The sequence below is a fragment of the Lissotriton vulgaris genome, chromosome 4_2 (assembly GCF_964263255.1).
Source record: "Lissotriton vulgaris chromosome 4_2, aLisVul1.2, whole genome shotgun sequence".
Classification (NCBI taxonomy): Eukaryota; Metazoa; Chordata; class Amphibia; order Caudata; family Salamandridae; genus Lissotriton; species Lissotriton vulgaris.
Window position 1 is genome coordinate 5,326,222 of NC_141692.1, and position 20,138 is coordinate 5,346,359.

The window sequence follows — 20,138 nt, forward strand, 5'->3', positions numbered from 1 at the left end:
AGTACTTGCGTTGCATGTTAACTTCCACATCAAAAGATTGGTCAGAACTTTTAAGTACTCTGGAATTTGCATATAATAACACCGAACATACTTCCACTAACATGTCTCCTTTTTTCTGTAATTATGGTTACCATCCTAAAAGCTTTCCAGACGACATTAAGGTAAATAATTCAGTTCCAGCAATTCACGAATATATTTCTGAGTTGTCTTCAATTCATAAGAAAGCTCGGTATAATCTGGCCCAAGCTAAAGAATCCCAAAAGAGGGCGGCTGATAAACATAGGAAAGAACAACCCCAGTACCATCCAGGAGACAAGGTTTGGTTGAGCACAAAAAACTTAACCATAAAGGGAAATAAGAAATTTAATCCTAGATTTATTGGTCCATTTCCCATTGAGAAAATCATTAACCCAGTTTGTGTGAAGTTACTTCTTCCTCAAAGATATCGAATTCATCCAGCATTCCATGTGTCTTTAATCAAACCTTTTAACCCCCAAACTAGGTTAATCCGTCCTCCATCTTCCATTGAAATTGATGGTCACACAGAATTCGAAGTTAAGAAGGTGTTAGATTCTAAAAGAATTTGTGGTAAACTATTCTATTTGGTAGATTGGAAGGGGTATGGCCCTGAGGAGAGATCATGGGAACCTATCACTCATCTACGAAATGCTCCAAAGGTTCTAAAGAAGTTTCATTTGCAGAATCCCTCCAAACCTAAACCTATAGCAACGGTCTTAGGGGGGATCTTGAGGAGGGAGTACTGTCATGATTCGGCATGAAGTCACACCTGTAAGTGGCTAGATTTCTTAATTACTGTAAAAACCCACCCCTTTCCCGTGCACCAGCACTCCTTCGTTATGTATATGTGTGGAGTAGGGTGTGATAGGTGTACTTAATGATGTTATAACATTATGACCTTGAATAACAGCTTACTGTGATAGCCGTTTTATTTCTGTGTTAAGCAATAGAAATTGTGTCATGAACATTTGTAACGCCTCTTCGTTTTGCCTTGCGTTTTACAGACACTGAAAGCCTCTCAAATATGGCATGCAGACTAATGGTTGCAGCCTTGATGTCAGGTTTAGCCTTTTAAGATTCCTTTCTCATGCGCCGGTGGAAAGTTCTACCGAGCGCATGAATTCACTGGCAAGACGCACGCATGCGTAAGGTGCGGCTGGGTGCGGTCCGGTATTTAAACCGCACCCAGCCTTCTGGAAGGCGCTTTGCCTTCCGCCTGCAAGGAGAAAGGAAGTGCGAGCTCCCGGTTGGATGACATCCGCAGACAAACCTGGTGAAAGCAATTTGAGGCCTTCAGTCGGATGGAGTTTAATCCTAGCGTTTCCTTTACCTTCGTGGGAACCTGCAAAGACAAAAGATAAGTGATTAGCATTTAAGGCGCCCTTCGCAAGAAAGGAAAAAAGCAGAACAATTTTTGGAACATTTCTTTCTTCAAGAAGAAAGTACAGAGCTTCAGGACTTTTAGCATTTGAATCCTTATTTGAGCGTTTTGAGTTTCAGAGTTTCACAAACTGAGTCCAGAGTAAGAGGAGATTTGGAAAGGAGTTATTTCCAAAAGAATGTTTTAGTTCCCAAGTGTATTTGTGTATTTCTTCTTGTCTGTTTAAAAGGCTTTGTGTGTTAGATAAGGAATACAAGAGATTGGAGAAGAAACAGAATACTAATAAGTAAGTTAAGGAAAGAAAAGGTTTTGGTTAATGTAATTTAGAGGGAGTGTAAAATAAAAGAAAAAGAACAGAAGTTTTATTCTTTAATTATCATTTACAGAAAAGCCTTTAAAGACACGAAATCACGGCTCGCCAACACACGACAAGACGGGACAACAGAACTCCTCTCATCATCATTGCTCAACCGGACAAGAAAGACATACTGGACGAAAAACAGACTACTGCTGTTCGCAGGTAGGCGGGGTTAGAACTTATTGCAAGAAGGTTAAAACATTGTGAGTGCGGTGACTAAAAGATTCGAAAAGGCAACTGTAAGAAGTAATTTAGTTATTCATGTTGTTTCGCAGGTCGACAGCAGAACAACTACGTCCAGTACCGGCCCTCCTCCCCTTGGCCTAGCTCATATCTTGTAGTGTTTTAAACTTCCTCCAGGAAGGGGTTAGTCTTTAGGGAGGTTGGTCCCTTGCGTCCCTGCGAATTTTCTATGCGTCTCACAATCAAGACAAGGTAAGAGACGACGTTCTTAAGGTTTCTGACAGAAGGCAAAGCTCAAGAAAATTCATTAGCCTGGACGCAATGGACCAAGTTTCTCTGCAAGATATAGCCGCCATTTTATCAGAATTGAAACAGGAAAATATTGCGCTACGCAAAGACATGGAATCTCTCCATAATACTGTATTCCAACAAAAGCCCATTTTAAAGCCTTCCACCTTTTCAGGGGGGGCTTCTGCCTCCTCTGAGGCCCAAACTCAGATTCAGGTTATTACACCAGTTCCTACACCTCTAGCTCAACCAGAAAGGTTTTATGGAGATCCTAATAAATTCACAATATTTCTTAATCAGTGCCATTTACATTTTTTGGCAAAAGTTACAGCTTTCCCAGACGATTCTTCCAAAGTGGCTTTTATGCTATCTTACTTAGGTGGCGACGCTGCCTTGTGGTCTGTCCCTCTTGTTGAACAGGACGATCCGGTTTTGTATAATTTTAGGGCTTTTGAAAGGTCTTTAAAAAAGATTTTTGCTAAGCATGTTTTTGTCCAATCTGCTGACAGTGAGTTACTAAACCTAAAACAAGGTTCATCTGATTTACTACATTACATATCTGTATTTAATCGTTTGGTGTTAGAAGCCGATTGGCCTACTCAAAACAGAGTGTCTTTATTTTACAGAGGCTTGAAGGACGAGCTCAAAGATATGGTAACTCAAGTCTTAGAACCACCCGAGGAAATCAGTGAGTTCATAGATTTAGTAGTGAAGTTAAATCATAGACTATCAGAAAGGAATTGACTTCAGGACCGATAAAAAGACAAACTGAGATTCTAATCATGGACAGTTCTCCCATTCACAGAGAAAGAATAGTTTTTGATGTAATTGATGCCCCACAATTTAAATTGATTTTAGGACTTCCATGGTTAGTTTTACACAACCCACTTATTGATTGGCAGACTAGAACTCTAACTTTTAAATCTCATCATTGTTTGAGTCAATGTTTTCTATTGAACAGAACTGGAGACACAATTCAAGGTTTAGAATTACCCTTAGAATCTTCAAGTATTTTACTCCTGGAAGGTGTACCAACAGTATACTCAGACTTACAAGATGTTTTTGATAAAGGAAAGGCAAACACTCTTCCCCCTCATAGGGATTTTGATTGCAGGATTGATCTTGTGCCTGGGGCTACTTTGCCATGTAGCAGGATCTATGCTCTTACTGAGAAGGAAAATGAACACTTACGAGAATATCTAGATGAATATTTAGCTAACGGTTTCATCAGGCACTCTAAGTCTCCTGTATCATCTTCTCTTTTTTTTATTCCGAAACGTGGAGGGGAATTAAGAGCGTGTATTGATTATAGAGCGCTAAACAATGTCACAATCAAGAACAGGTACCCTTTGCCTCTCATACCAACTCTTTTAGACCTGGTAAAGAATGCTACCATATATACTAAATTGGATTTGCGCGGAGCTTATCATCTTGTTAGAGTCCGGAAGGGAGATGAGTGGAAAACAGCATTTCGTACGAAATTTGGTTTATATGAATACCAAGTCATGCCTTTAGGACTCTGTAACGCTCCTGCAGCTTTCAATTTTTTATAAATGAGGTATTGCACGAGTTCATTGACATTTGTTGTGTGGTCTACATTGACGACATCTTAATATATTCCCATTCTGAAGACGAACATGTACAACAGGTTCGCGCCATCCTTCAAAAACTGCTTACCAACTCCTTATATGTGAAATTGGAAAAAAGCCTATTTCACGTGTCCAAGGTAGACTTTTTAGGATACATTATCAGTCCTTCTGGTATAGAAATGGACCCAAAAAAGGTGGAGGCTGTAACATCGTGGCCTCAACCCTCCTCAGTAAAACAAATACAAAGTTTTTTAGGGTTCGTAAATTTCTATCGTAGATTCATTCAAGATTTTTCTCAAACTATAACTCCCATTACCAAACTACTGCGAAAAGGAGTAAAATTTGACTGGACAGAAGCAGCTGACAAAGCTTTTCACGACTTAAAGAAAAAATTTACGTCAGCCCCTATTCTAAGTCACCCAGATTCTAATCTCCCATTCATTGTTGAGGCGGATGCTTCTCACTTTGCTTTAGGTGGGATTCTGTCTCAGCGAAGCAGTGAAACTGGTCAAATGCGTCCCTGCGAATTTTCTACGCGTCTCACAATCAAGACAAGGTAAGGGACGACGTTCTTAAGGTTTCTGACACCGCCAGACTCCAAAGAATTTGCAACACAGGAGGTGGGTTCACAGACTACCCAGAGGTGGACCCAAGCTCCCAGCAAAGCTGAGACCCGTAGCCCTTGTGGGGACTGTGGAACCAAAACCCCTGCACACCGTGCACATTTGCAAGTACATATGCTTCTCGTCAATCCTTGAGGCTGTGCTTTGGGCTTCTTGTAGTCCAGACCTTGAGTAATGACTCCACTGAAGTTTACTGGCCTACACTCACAGAGTGTCCCTTGGGCTGGTATTGTGTGATTCCTTTTGAGGTCCCTTCGCACATCCTGGTCCGTCGACTTGTGGGTCCCTGTGAAGGCAGCTCTAACTTTAATTGGGCTTACGTGGTTGCTCCAGATGTGCCCTGATTCTCCATTGCTTGGAGAGTCCCCAGGACATTGCTGGTCCGCACCGAAGCATCTTTTCTCTTCCTGCGTGGGTTGCTGTTGAAATAGATATTTGGGTTCAATCCGAGCACCAACACCGCATCACTCGACATTCTTCATGAGACAGCTGGAATCCAGCTCCTGCTTGTCGTCGACACCTCCTGGTCCTTGTGGCTGCAGAGTCAAGCTTCAACTCTTCACACCTGAAACACCCGACATCGTTGGTCATTCGTCTATCATGCCTATGGTCACTGGCAAGTGAACCAGACTCTGTCCCCTCTGCTTTCAGGTCCTGCTGATCTATGATGCAGGCGTGGATCACACCTGACACTTCTTCTCTTCAAGGCAGCCGTACTTTGCGACAGATCGCCATTGAAAACAACGACGATTCCTGACTCCAATTGACACCTATGCACCCGGCTTCCTTTGACACTACCTTGGATGGTTCCTTGTGGTCCCAGCGATTTTAAAGGCTCTAGGCACTGTGTCTAGTCAAGTTGTGGTTCTTGGGGCCCATTGTATATTGTGCTATTTACTGTTGTTTTAGAACTGTATTATTGCGTATCTTGGACTCTAATCTCATAAAGAGATTAGTAGTGAGTGTTTAGAAATAAATTCATATATTTTATATATACCTTGTGGGGTACTCTTTTCAATTAGTGATTCAAGAAGTTATAATCTGCTAAACCAAGATTCTTTACTCTCCTTCAAAACTTAGCCTGAAGAATGCTCTCCACAGCTACCACTAGGATAGCTTCCAGGAAAGGTTGTCTTAAACCTATCACCAATAAGGGTCATTTGAACTGGTGCAAGGTGCCCACTAGAATAGAGGACATCATATACCAGGCCAACTTCTCACACTGCCCCCCTGACCCCACCATAGCTGCTGCTCCCCTGGCCCCACCATAGCTACTGTCCATCCCTGGCCACCATACCTGCTGTTCCTCAATGGCTCCACCATAGCTGCTGCCCCCCCTGGCCCCACCATAGCTGCTGCTGCCCCTCCTGGCCCCACCACAGCTGCTGCTATCTCCCCCTGGCTCCACCATAGCTGCTGATGTCCCTCCCTGGCTCCACCATAGCTGCTGCCCTCCCAGGCCCCACCATAGCTGTTCCCCTCCCTGGCCCTACCGTAGCTGCTGCCCCCCCTGGCCCCACCATGGATGCTGCCCTCCCTGGCCCCACCATACCTGCTGCTGCCCCTCCTGGCCCCACCATAGCTGCTGCCCCCTGCCTCCTACTATAGCTGCTGCCCCCCCTGGCCCCACCATAGATGCTGCCCTCCCTGGCCCTTCCATAGCTGCTGCTGTCCCTCCCTGGCCCCACCATAGCTGCTGCCCCCATGGCTATACCATAGCTGCTGCTGTCCCTCCCTGGCTCCACCATAGCTGCTGCTGTCCCTCCCTGGCTACAACATAGCTGCTTCCCCCCCTGGCCCCAGCATAGCTGCCGCTGCCCCCCTGGCCTCACCATAAGTGCCCCCCCCGGCCCACCAAAGCTGCTGCTGTCCTTCCCCGGCCCTACCATTGCTGCTGCCCCCCTTGGCCCAACCATAGCTGCTGCTGTCCCTCCCTGGCCACGCCAAAGCTGCTGCCCTCCCTTCCTCCTTCCATAGCTGATGCCCCCCCTGGCCCCACCATAGCTGCTGCTGTCCTACCTTGGCCCCACGATAACGGCTGCCCTTCCTTGCCCCACCATAGCTGCTGCACCCCCTTTCTCCACCATAGCTTCTGCTGTCCCTGCCTGGCCTCACCATAGCTGCTGCTGCCCCCCCTGGCCCCACCATAGCTGCTGCACCCCCTTTCTCCACCATAGCTTCTGCTGTCCCTCCCTGGCCCCACCATAGCTGCTGCTGCCCCCCTGGCCCCACAATAGCTGCTGTACCCACTTTCTCCACCATAGCTTCTGCTGCCCCCCCTGGCCTCACCATAGCTGCTGCCTCCTGCACCCTACCATAGCTGCTGCCCCCCCTGGCCCCACCATAGTGGCTGCCCCCCTGGCACTACCATAGCTGCTGCTGCCCTCCCTGGCCCCACCATAGCTGCTGCACCCCCTTTCTCCACCATAGTTCTTCTGCTTCCCTGACCCCACCATAGCTGCTGCCTCCTGCGTCCTACCATAGCTGCTGCCCTCCCTAGCCCCACCATAGCTGCTGCCCCTCCCTGGCCCCACCATAGCTGCTGCTGCCCCCCCTGGCCCCACCATAGCTGCTGTTGCACTCCCTAGCTCCACCATCGCTGCTGCCCTCCCTGGCCCCATCATAGCTGCTGCCCTCCCTGGCCCCACCATAGCTGCTGCCCCCCGGCCTCACCATAACTGCTGCTCCCCCTGGCTCCACCATAGCTGCTACCCTCCCTGGCCCCGCCATAGCTGCTGCCCCCCTGACCCCACCATAACTGCTGCCCACCTGGCTCCACCATAGCTGCTGCCGTCCTTAGCCCCATTATTGCTGCTGCCCCCTCTGGCCCCAACATAGCTGCTGCCCTACCTGGCCCCACCATAGCTGCTTCCCTCCCAGGCCCCAACATAGCTTCTGCCTCCTGCGTCCTACCATAGCTGCTGCCCTCCCTGGCCCCACCATAGCTGCTGCCCCCCCTTGCCCTACCATAGCTGCTGCTGCCTTCCCTGGCCCCACCATAGCTGCTTCACCCCCTTTCTCCACCATAGCTTCTGCTGCCCCCCTGGCCCCACCACAGCTGCTGCGTCCTGCGTCCTACCATAGCTGCTGCCCTCCCTGGCCCCACCATAGCTGCTACCCTCCCTGTCCCCACCATAGCTGCTGCCCCCCTGGCCCCACCATAGCTGCTGCCTCCTGCGTCCTACCATAGCTGCTGCCCTCCCTGGCCCCACCATAGCTGCTACCCTCCCTGTCCCCACCATAGCTGCTGCCCCCCTGACCCCACCATAACTGCTACCCCCCCTGGCTCCACCATAGCTGCTGCCCTCCTTGGCCGCACTATTGCTGCTACCCCCTCTGGCCCCAACATAGATGCTGCCCTCCCTGGCCCCACCAAAGCTGCTGCGCTCCCTGGCCCCTCCATAGCTGCTGCCTTCTCTGGCCCCACCATAGCTGCTGCTGCCCCGCCCCCCTGGCTCCACCATGAGTGCTGCCCTCCCAGGCTCCACCATAGCAGCTGCCCTCCTTGGCTCCACCATAGCTGCTGCATTCCCTGCCTCCCACCATAGCTGCTGACCTCCCTGTCCCCACCATAGCTGCTGCCCCCCTCTGGCCCCACCAAAGCTGCTGCCCCCCCTGGCCCCACTATAGCTGCAGCTGCCCTCCCTGGTCCACCAAAGCTGCTGCCTCCCTGGCCCCACCATAGCTGCTGCCCCCCCCCCCTGGCCCCACTATAGCTGCAGCTGCCCTCCCTGTCCCAACAAAGCTGCTGCCTCCCTGGCCCCACCATAGCTGCTGTCCCTCCCTGGCCCACCATAGCTGTTGCTGTCCCTTCCTGTCCCCACCACAGCTGATGCTGTCCCTCCCTGGCTCACCAAAGCTGATGCCCTCCCTGGCTCCACCATAGCTGATACCCCCTGCCTCCCACCACAGCTGCTGCCCTCCCTGGCTACACCATAGCTGCTGCCCCCCTGGCCCCACCAAAGCTGCCCCCCCCTGGCCCCACTATAGCTGCAGCTACCCTCCCTGGCCCACCAAAGCTGCTGCCTCCCTGGCCCCACCATAGCTGCTGTCCCTCCCTGGCCCACCATAGCTGTTGCTGTCCCTCCCTGGCCCCACCATAGCTGATGCTGTCCCTCCCTGGCTCACCAAAGCTGATGCCCTCCCTGGCTCCACCATAGCTGCTACCACCTGCTTCCCCCACCATAGCTGCTGCCCTCCCTGGCTACACCATAGCTGCTGCCTGCCCTGGCCCAATCATAGTTGCTGCTGTACCTCCCTGGCCCCACCATAGCTGCTGCTGCCCCCCCCTGGCCCCACCATAGCTGCTGTACCCCCTTTCTCCACCATAGCTTCTGCTGCCCCCCTGGCCCCACCATAGCTGCTGCCTCCTGCGTCCTACCATAGCTGCTGCCCTCCCTGGCCCCACCATAGCTGCTGCCCCCCCCTGGCCCCACCATAGCTGCTGCTTCCCTCCCTGGCTCCACCAAAGCTGCTGCCCTCCCAGGCCCCTTCATAACTGCTGCTCTCCTTGGCCCCACTATTGCTGCTGCCCCCTCAGGCCCCAACATAGCTGCTGCCCTCCCTGGCCCCACCAAAGCTGCTGTGCTCCCTGGCCCCTCTATAGCTGCTGCCTTCTCTGGCCCCACCATAGCTGCTGCTGTCCCAAGCTCCACCATAGCTGCTGCCCTCCCTGGCCCCACCATAGCTGCTGCCCCACTTGGCTCCACCATAGCAGCTACCCTCCTTGGCCCAACCATAGCTGCTGCCCCCCTTGGCTCTACCATAGTTGCTGCTCTTCCTGCCTCCCACCATAGCTGCTGCCCTCCCTGGCCCCACCATAGCTGCTGCCCCCCCTGGCCCCACCATAGCTGCTGCCCCCCCCCCTGGCCCCACTATAGCTGCAGCTGCCCTCCCTGTCCCAACAAAGCTGCTGCCTCTCTGGCCCCTCCATAGCTGCTGTCCCTCCCTGGCACACCATAGCTGTTGCTGTCCCTCCCTGGTCCCACCATAGCTGATGCTGTCCCTCCCTGGCTCACCAAAGCTGATGCCCTCCCCAGCCCCACCATAGCTGCTACCCCCTGCCTCCCACCATAGCTGCTGCCCTCCCTGCTTCACCATAGCTGCTACCAGCCCTGGCCCCATCATAGTCGCTGCTGTCCCTCCCTGGCCCCACCTTAGCTGCTGCTGTCCCTCCCTGGCCCCACCATAGCTGGTGCCGTCCCTCCCCGGCTCCACCATAGCTGCTGCTGTCCCTCCTTGGCCCACCAAAGCTGTTGCCGTCCCTCCCTGGCTCCACCATAGCTGCTGCTGTCCCTTGCCCCACCATAGCTGCTTCCCCCCCTGGCCCCACCATAGCTGCTTCCCTCCCAGGCCCCAACATAGCTGCTGCCCCCCGTCCTCATCATAGCTGCTGCCGTCCCTCCCTGGTTCGACCATAGCTGCTGCTGTCCCTTTCCACTCCATAGCTGCTGCACTCCCAGGCACCACCATAGATGCTGCTCCCCCTGGCCCCACCATAGCTGCTGCCTCCTGCGTCCTACCATAGCTGCTGCCCTCCCGGGCCCCACCATAGCTGCTGCCCCCCCCTTGCCCTACCATAGCTGCTGCTGCCCTCCCTGGCCCCACCATAGCTGCTGCACCCCCTTTCTCCACCATAGCTTCTGCTGCCTCCTGCGTCCTACCATAGCTACTGCCCTCCCTGGCCCCACCATAGCTGCTGCCCCCCCTGGCCCAACCATAGCTGCTGCTGCCCCCCTGGCCCCACCATAGCTGCTGCTGCCCTCCCTGGCTCCACCAAAGCTGCTGCTCTCCCTGGCCCCTTCATTGCTACTGCCCTCCCTGGCCCCATCATAGCTGCTGCCCCCCGGCCTCACCATAACTGCTGCCCCCCCTGGCTCCACCATAGCTGCTACCCTCCCTGGCCCCACCATAGCTGCTGCCCCCCTGGCCCCACCATAACTGCTGCCCCCCCTGGCTCCACCATAGCTGCTGCCCCCCTGGCCCCACCATAACTGCTGCCCCCTCTGGCCCCAACATAGCTGCTGCCTTCCCTGGCCCCACCATAGCTGCTCTCCTCCCTGGCCCCACCAAAGCTGCTGTGCTCCCTGGCCCCTCCATAGCTGCTGCCTTCTCTGGCCCCACCATAGCTGCTGCTGCCCTCCCCCCCCCCTGGCTCCACCATAGCTGCTGCCCTCCCTGGCCCCACCACAGCTGCTGCCCCCCTCTGGCCCCACCAAAGCTGCTGCCCCCCTGGCCCCACTATAGTTGCAGCTGCCCTCCCTGGTCCACCAAAGCTGCTGCTTCCCTGGCCCCACCATAGCTGGTGTCCCTCCCTGGCCCACCATAGCTGTTGCTGTCCCTCCCTGGCCCCACCATAGCTGATGCTGTCCCTCCCTGGCTCACCAAAGCTGATGCCCTCCCTGGCTCCACCACAGCTGCTACCCCCTGCCTCCCAACATAGCTGCTGCCCTCCCTGGCTTCACCATAGCTGCTGCCAGCCCTGGCCCCATCATAGTTGCTGCTGTCCCTCCCTGGCCCCACCATAGATGCTGCTGCCCCCCCCTGGCCCCACCATAGCTGCTGCTGCCCTCCCTGGCTCCACCAAATCTGCTGCCCTCCCTGGCCCCTTCATAGCTGCTGCCCTCCCTGGCCCCACCATAGCTGCTGCCCCCCGGCCTCACCATAGCTGCTGCCCCCCGGCCTCACCATAACAGCCCACCCTCCCGACTCCACCATAGCTGCTACCCTCCCTGGCCCCACCATAGCTGCTTCCCCCCTGACCCCACCATAACTGCTGCTCTCCTTGGCCCCACTATTGCTGCTGCACCCTCTGGCCCCAACATAGCTGCTGCCCTCCCTGGCCCCTCCATAGCTGCTGCCTTCTCTGGCCCAACCATAGCTGCTGCTGCCCCCCCCCCCCTGGCTCCACCATAGCTGCTGCCCTCCCTGGCCCCACCATAACTGCGCACCCTCCTGACTCCACCATAGCTGCTACCCTCCCTGACCCCACCATAGCTGCTGCCCCCCTGACCCCACCATAACTGCTGCTGTCCCAGGCTCCACCATAGCAGCTGCCCTCCTTGGCTCCACCATAGCTGCTGCCCCCCTTGGCTCCACCATAGCAGCTACCCCCCTTGGCTCCACCATAGCTGCTGCTGCCCCCCCCCTGGCTCCACCATAGCTGCTGCCCTCCCTGGCCCCACCATAACTGCGCACCCTCCTGACTCCACCATAGCTGCTACCCTCCCTGACCCCACCATAGCTGCTGCCCCCCTGACCCCACCATAACTGCTGCTGTCCCAGGCTCCACCATAGCAGCTGCCCTCCTTGGCCCAACCATAGCTGCTGCCCCCCTTGGCTCCACCATAGCTGCTGCACTCCCTGCGTTCCACCATAGCTGCTGCCCTCCCTGGCCCCACCATAGCTGCTGCCCCCCCCCCTGGCCCCACCATAGCTGCTGCCCCCCCGGCCCCACTATAGCTGCAGCTGCCATCCCTGGCCCACCAAAGCTGCTGCCTCCCTGGCCCCACTATAGTTGCAGCTGCCCTCCCTGGTCCACCAAAGCTGCTGCTTCCCTGGCCCCACCATAGCTGCTGTCCCTCCCTGGCCCACCATAGCTGTTGCTGTCCCTCCCTGGCCCCACCACAGCTGATGCTGTCCCTCCCTGGCTCACCAAAGCTGATGCCCTCCCTGGCTCCACCATAGCTGCTACCCCCTGCCTCCCACCATAGCTGCTGCCCTCCCTGGCTTCACCATAGCTGCTGCCAGCCCTGGCCCCATCATAGTTGCTGCTGTCCCTCCCTGGCCCCACCATAGCTGCTGCTGCCCCCCCTGGCCCCACCATAGCTGCTGCACCCCCTTTCTCCACCATAGCTTCTGCTGCCCCCCTGGCCCCACCATAGTTGCTGCCCCCCTGGCCCCACCATAGCTGCTGCTGCCCTCCCTGGCTCCACCAAAGCTGCTGCCCTCCCTGGCCCCTTCATAGTTGCTGCCCTCCCTGGCCCCACCATAGCTGCTGCCCCCCGGCCTCACCATAACTGCCCACCCTCCCGACTCCACCATAGCTGCTACCCTCCCTGGCCCCACCATAGCTGCTGCCCCCCTGACCCCACCATAACTGCTGCTCTCCTTGGCCCCACTATTGGTGCTGCCCCCTCTGGCCCCAACATAGCTGCTGCCCTCCCTGGCCCCACCAAAGCTGCTGCGCTCCCTGGCCCCTCCATAGCTGCTGCCTTCTCTGGCCCAACCATAGCTGCTGCTGCCCCCCCCCTTGCTCCACCATAGCTGCTGCCCTCCCTGGCCCCACCATAACTGCGCACCCTCCCGACTCCACCATAGCTGCTACCCTCCCTGACCCCACCAAAGCTGCTGCCCCCCTGACCCCACCATAACTGCTGCTGTCCCAGGCTCCACCATAGCAGCTGCCCTCCTTGGCTCCACCATAGCTGCTGCCCCCCTTGGCTCCACCATAGCAGCTACCCTCCTTGGCCCAACCATAGCTGCTGCCCCCTTGGCTCCACCATAGCTGCTGCACTCCCTGCCTTCCCCCATAGCTGCTGCCCTCCCTGGCCCCACCAAAGCTGCTGCCCCCCCCCTGGCCCCACCATAGCTGCTGCCCCCCCCTGGCCCCACTATAGCTGCAGCTGCCCTCCCTGGCCCACCAAAGCTGCTGCCTCCCTGGACCCACTATAGCTGCTGTCCCTCCCTGGCTCACCAAAGCTGATGCCCTCCCTGGCTCCACCACAGCTTCTACCCCCTGCCTCCCAACATATCCGCTGCCCTCCCTGGCTACACCATAGCTGCTACCAGCCCTGGCTCCATCATAGTTGCTGCTGTCCCACCCTGGCCCCACCATAGCTGCTGCTGTCCCTCCCTGGCCCTACCATAGCTGGTGCCATCCCTCCCCGGCTCCACCATAGCTGCTGCTGTCCCTCCTTGGCCCACCAAAGCTGTTGCCGTCCCTCCCTGACTCCACCATAGCTGCTTCCCCCCTGGCCCCACCATAGCTGCTTCCATCCCAGGCCCCAACATAGCTGCTGCCCCCCGTCCTCATCATAGCTACTGCCGTCCCTCCCTGGTTCGACCATAGCTGCTGCTGTCCCTTTCCACTCCATAGATGCTGCTCCCCCTGGCCCCATCACAGCTGCTGCTGTCCCTCCCTGGCCCCATCATAGCTGCTGCTTCCCTCCTTGGCCCCAGCATAGCTGCTGCTTTCCCTCCCTGGCCCACCAAATCTGCTGCCATCCCTGGCCCTATTTTAGCTGCTGCTGTCCCTCCCTGGCCCCATCATAGCTGCTGCTGCCCCCCTTGGCCCCACCATAGTTGCTTCACCCCCCACTGGCCCCAACATAGCTGCTGCTGCCACCCAGGCCCCACCATAGCTGCTTCCCCCCTGGCTCCCACCATAGCTGCTGCCCACCTGCCTCCTACCATGGCTGCTGCCAGCTCTGGCCCCACCATAGCTCCTGCCCTCCCTGGCCCAACCATAGCTGCTGCCCCGCCTAGCCCCACCATAGCTGCTGCCCCCCCTCATCCTACCATATCTGCAGCCCCCTGTCACCACCATAGCTGCTTCCCTCCCGGATCCCACCATAGCTGCTGCCTCCCCTTGCCCCACCATAGCTGCTGCCCCCCTGTCACCTCCGTCCCCCCCTGGCCACACCATAGCTGCTGCCCTCCCTAGTTCCACCATAGCGGCTGCCCCCTTGCCTACTACCAAAGCTGCAGCCCCCCCTGGCCCCACCATAGCTGCTGCCCTTCCTGGCCCTACCGTTAGCTGCTGCCCCGCCTGGCCCCACCATAGCTGCTGCACTCCCTGCCTCCCACCATGGCTGCTGCCTTCCCTGACCCCACCATAGCTACTACCCCCCTAGCCCCACCATAGCTGCTGCCCCCCCTGGCCCCACCATAGCTGCTGCTGCCCTCCCTGGCCCACCAAAGCTTCTGCCTCCCTGGCCCCACCATAGCTGCTGTCCCTCCCTGGCCCACCATAGCAGTTGCTGTCCCTCCCTGGCCCCAACGTAGCTGCTGCTGTCCCTCCCTGGCTCACCAAAGCTGATGCCCTCTCCAGCCCCAGCATAGCTGCTACCCCCCTGCCTCCCACCATAGCTGCTGCCCTCCCTGGCTACACCATAGCTGCTGCCAGCCCTGGCCCCATCATAGTTGCTGCAGTCCCTCCCTGACCCCACCATAGCTGCTGCTGTCCCTCACTGGCCCCACCGTAGGTGGTGCCATCCCTCCCCGGCTCCACCATAGCTGCTGCTGTCCCTCCCTGGCCCACCAAAGCTGTTGCCGTCCCTCCCTGGCTCCACCATAGCTGCTGCTGTCCCTGGCCCACCATAGCTGCTTCCCTCCCAGGCCCCAACATAGCTGCTGCCCCCCTCTCCTCATCATAGCTGCTGCCGTCCCTCCCTGGTTCGACCATAGCTGCTGCTGTCCCTTTCCACACCATAGCTGCTGCACTCCCAGGCCACACCATAGATACTGCTCCCCCTGGGCCCCATCATAGCTGCTGCTGTCCCTCCCTGGCCCCAACACAGCTGCTGCACCCCCCACTGGCCCCAACATAGCTGCTGCTGTCCCTCCATGGCCCACTAAATCTGCTGCCATCCCTGGCCCTACCATGGCTGCTGCCTGCCCTGGCCCCACCACAGCTCTTGCCCTCCCTGGCCCTACTATAGCTGCTGCCCCACCTGGCCCCACCATAGCTGCTCCCCCCCACCTCCTACCATAGCTGCTACCCCCCTGGCCCCACCATAGCTGCTTTCCTCCCTGGTCCCACCATAGCTGCTGCCTCCCCTGGCCCCACCATAGCTGCTGCCCCCCATGGCCCTACCACAGCTGCTGCCCCCCCTGGCCCCACCATAGCTGCTGCTGCCCCCCCTGGCTCCACCATAGCTGCTGCCCTCCCTGGCCCCACCATAGCTGCTGCTGTCCCAGGCTCCACCATAGCAGCTGCCCTCCTTGGCTCCACCATAGCTGCTGCCCCCCTTGGCTCCACCATAGCAGCTACCCACCTTGGCCCAACCATAGCTGCTGTCCCCCTTGGCACCACCATAGCTGCTGCACTCCCTGTCTCCCACCATAGCTGCTGCCCTCCCTGGCCCCACCATAGCTGCTGCCCCCCCTGGCCCCACTATAGCTGCAGCTGCCCTCCCTGGCCCACCAAAGCTGCTGCCTCCCTGTCTCCCACCATAGCTGCTGCACTCCCTGCCTCCCACCATAGCTGCTGCCCTCCCTGGCCCCACCATAGCTGCTGCCCTCCCTGGCCCCACCATAGCTGCTGCCCCCTATGGCCCCACTATAGCTTAAGCTGCCCTCTCTGGCCCACCAAAGCTGCTGCCTCTCTGGCCCCACCATAGATGCTGTCCCTCCCTGGCCACCATAGCTGTTGCTGTCCCTCCCTGGCCCCCCTATAGCTGCAGCTGCCCTCCCTGGCCCACCAAAGTTGCTGCCTCCCTGGCCCACCATAGCTGCTGTCCCTCCCTGGCCCCATCATAGCTGCTGCTGTCCCTCCCTGGCCCCATCATAGCTGCTGCTGTCCCTCCCTGGCCCCATCATAGCTGCTGCTTCTCCCCTTGGCCCCACTATAGCTGCTGCACTCCCCCACTGGCCCCAACATAGCTGCGGCTGTCCCTCCCTGGCCCACCAAATCTGCTGCCATCCCTGGCCCCATCATAGCTGCTGCTGTCCCTCCCTGGCCCCATCATAGCTGCTGCTGCCCCCCTTGGCCCCACTATAGCTGCTGCACTCCCCCACTGGCCCCAACATAGCTGCGGCTGTCCCTCCCTGGCCCACCAAATCTGCTGCCATCCCTGGCCCCATCATAGCTGCTGCTGTCCCTCCCTGGCCCCATCATAGCTGCTGCTGCCCCCCTTGGCCCCACCATAGTTGCTGCACCCCCCCCCACTGGCCCCAACATAGCTGCTGCTGCCCCCCTGGCCCCGCCATAGCTGCTTCCCCCCTGGCTCCCACCATAGCTGCTGCCCACCTGCCTCCTACCATGGCTGTTGCCAGCCCTGGCCCTATCATAGCTCCTGCCCTACCATATCTGCCCCCCCCTAATCCTACCATATCTGCTGCCCCCCTGGCCCCACCATAGCTGCTTTCCTCCCGGGTCCCACCATAGCTGCTTTCTCCCCTGGCCCCACCATAGCTGCTGCCCCCCTGCCACCTCCTTCCCCCCTGGCCACACTATAGCTGCTGCCCTCCCTAGTTCCACCCTAGCTGCTGCCCCCTTGCCTACTACCAAAGCTGCTGCCCCTCCTGGCCCCACCATAGCTGCTGCCCTCCCTGGCTCCACCATAGCTGCTGCCTCCCCTGGCTCCACCATAGATGCTGCCCTCCCTGCCCCCACCATATCTGCTGCCCCCCTTTCCCCACCATAGCTGCTGCCCCCCTGGCCCAACCATAGCTGCTGCTGCCCTCCCTGGCCCACCAAAGCTGCTTCCTCCCTGGCCCCACCATAGCTGCTGTCCCTCCCTGGCCCACCATAGCTGTTGCTGTCCCCCCCTGGCCCCAATGTAGCTGCTGCTGTCCCTCCCTGGCTCACCAAAGCTGATGCCCTCCCTGGCCCCACCATAGCTGCTACCCCCCTGCCTCCCACCATAGCTGCTGCCCTCCCTTGCTACACCATAGCTGCTGCCAGCCCTGGCCCAATCATAGTTGCTGCAGTCCCTCCCTGGCCCCACCATAGCTGCTGCTATCCCTCCCTGGCCCCACCATAGCTGCTGCTGTCCCTCCCTAGCCCCACCATAGGTGGTGCCGTCCCTCCCCGGATCCACCATAGCTGCTGCTGTCCCTCTCTGGCCCACCAAAGCGGTTGCCGTCCCTCCCTGGCTCCATAATAGCTGCTGCTGTCCCTGCCCCCACCATAGCTGCTGCCCCCCCGTCCTCATCATACCTGCTGCCGTCCCTCCCTGGTTCGACCATAGCTGTTGCTGTCCCTTTCCACACCATAGCTGCTGCACTCCCAGGCCACACCATAGATGCTGCTCCCCCTCGCCCCATCATAGCTGCTGCTGCCCCTCCCTGGCCCCACAATAACTGCTGCACCCCCCCACTGGCCCCAACATAGCTGCTGCTGTTCCTCAATGGCCCACCAAATCTGCTGCCATCCCAGTCTCCCACCATAGCTGCTGCCCACCTGCCTCCTACCATGGCTTCTGCCCGCCCTGGCCCCACCATAACTCCTGCCCTCCCTGGCCCTACCATAGCCCTACCATAGCTGCTGCCCCGCCTGGCCCCACCATAGCTGCTGCCCATAGCTGCTGCCCCCCACCTCCTACCATAGCTGCTACCCCCCTGGCCCACCATAGCTGCTGCCCCCCCTGGCCCTACCACAGCTGCTGCCCCTCCATGGCCCACCATAGCTGCTGCCCTCCCTAGTTCCACCATAGCTGCTGCCCCATGCCTCCTACCATAGCTGCCGCCCCCCTGGCCCCACCATAGCTGCTGCCCTCCCTGGCCCCACCATAGCTTCTGCCCTCCCTGGCCTCACCATAGCTGCTGCCTCCCCTGGCCCCACCATAGCTTCTGTCCCTTCCTGGCCCCGCCATAGCTTCTGTCCATCCCTGGCTCCACCACAGCTGCTGCACCACCTGGCCCCATCTTAGCTGCTGCTGCCCTCCCTGGCCCCACCTTAGCTGCTGCCCTCCCTGGCCCCACCATAGCTGCTGCCCTCACTGGCTCCACCACAGGTGCTGCCATCCCTGCCTCCCACTATAGCTGCTGCTGCCCCTCCCTGGCCACACCACAGCTGCTGCCTTCCTTGGACCCACCATAGCTTCTACTATCCCACACTGGCCCACCAAAGCTGCTGCCGTATCTCCCTGGCTCCACCAAAGCTGCAGCTGTCCCTGGCTCCACCATAGATGCTGCCCTCCCAGGTACCGCCATAGCTGCTGCCGCCCCTGGCCCCACCATAGCAGCTACCCTCCTTGGCCCAACCATAGCTGCTCCCCCCCCTGGCTCCCACCATAGCTGCTGCCCACCTGCCTCCTACCATAGCTGCTGCCTGCCCTGGCCCCACCATAGCTGCTGCCCTCCCTGGCCCCACCATAGCTCCTGCACCCCCTGTCCCCACCATAGCTGCTACCCTCTACCTCCTACCATAGCTGCTGCCCCCCCGGCCCCACCATAGCTGCTGCATCCCCTGGCCCCACCGTAGCTGCTGCCCTCCCTGGCTCCATCATAGCTGCTGCCTGTTGGACAAGCCACGTGAAGGGCTTGCTCCCTCCCCGCATGACAAGGCCCGAGCCCGGCCCTCCAGGTGTAACCCACAGTAACCACCCGCTCCCCATCTCATACGGGACCCCTGCCCCCGGACATCCCTGCATCATGGGCCCGAATCACTACCGGCCCCCTGGGCGCCATCTTGGACATTGCACCACGAGGCCGCGTGGCCTCCGATCGACCCTAACCCTGGGCCTGGCCAGGCCCCGACATCCCGGCACCACCATCCACCCAGGAGGTGAACGGACCACTTGGCAGGTCAATGGGAGAAAGAAGTGTCGATGGCTCTCCCCCGCCAGGTGCCGATCGCCCCCAGCTCCCCCAGGTGCTGGCTCCACCCCCCTGCTGGGTGTCTGGACTCCCTCATCCCGGACCTCCCGACCTCCAAGTGCGAGGGTCAGGACATCAAAGGGCGCCAGACCTATAACTGGGGCAGCTCCAGAGCAGGAAGGCAGTTGTATCCTGGAGTCGAGAGACGCAGCCCTGCCTTGCAAACTACCGTCTTGCCTGCTGGCGCTGCCGCAACCTTCTGAAGCCTTCATCCTCGTCGGGACCTGCTGGCGTGGCCGTGGACCGTTTGTAACTACCACCTTCTCGGGACCTGCTGGCTCCGCCGCGGCCCGATCATCTAGAACGCCGAGCTCGAGGATTGTGAGCTATCCATCTTATCATCGCATCTACCAGATTGGTAACGAGACTGTCCCGCTACCCCTGCTCCCCAAACCAAGAGACTAGAATCGAGGGAACCCCTGAGTCCAGACCTCCTTGTACCATTCCACCGTACTTAACGAATTGCTTATAAAGAACGTTAAACCTTATTTCTGTGTGGTGTACCTCTGTGGGGGGGAAGTTACTCGTCTGTACGATCGCTGGAGACGGCTCTCCCCGGAGACCTCTCCCCTTGTCCTCGGCCGACACTCCCGGTCCCTCTAACATTGGTGGCCAGCGGCGCGATCCGAATCGACGCGTAATCGTACAGAGAGTAGCTCACCCCACGACGAAACCACAATGACAACCAAAGAGAGCGGATCCTCCGAGAAATTCCAGATGGAGAAATTGGAAGAGTACAGCCATCGTGAGTTGAAACAATTCTGCATTGAACTAGGTATCGCTACCACCGGTCTGAGTACTAAAGACGATTTCAAGCACGCCATTGAGTCATGGGCAGAAACCGGCGCCGTCAGACCCCCGGACCAAAATGTTGCAGCATCAGAGAGGAACACCACGGCTCCCGAGGAGCGAAGAACGGGTCTCTCGCAGGAAGAGATCCAAGAGAGAGAAATAAACAGACTACATGAGTTAGAAATGGCCCGGCTCAAAATGGATGGCGAACTCAAATTAGCCGAACAAAAACTGAACCTAGAACATCTGCGGCTCCGAGAAGAACGGGAAGAAAAACAGAGACAAAGAGAACTCGAAGAAAAGAGACTAGCGTATGAACACGAGCGCAAGCTAGCAGAAATAGACTTACGTAAGCAGAACAA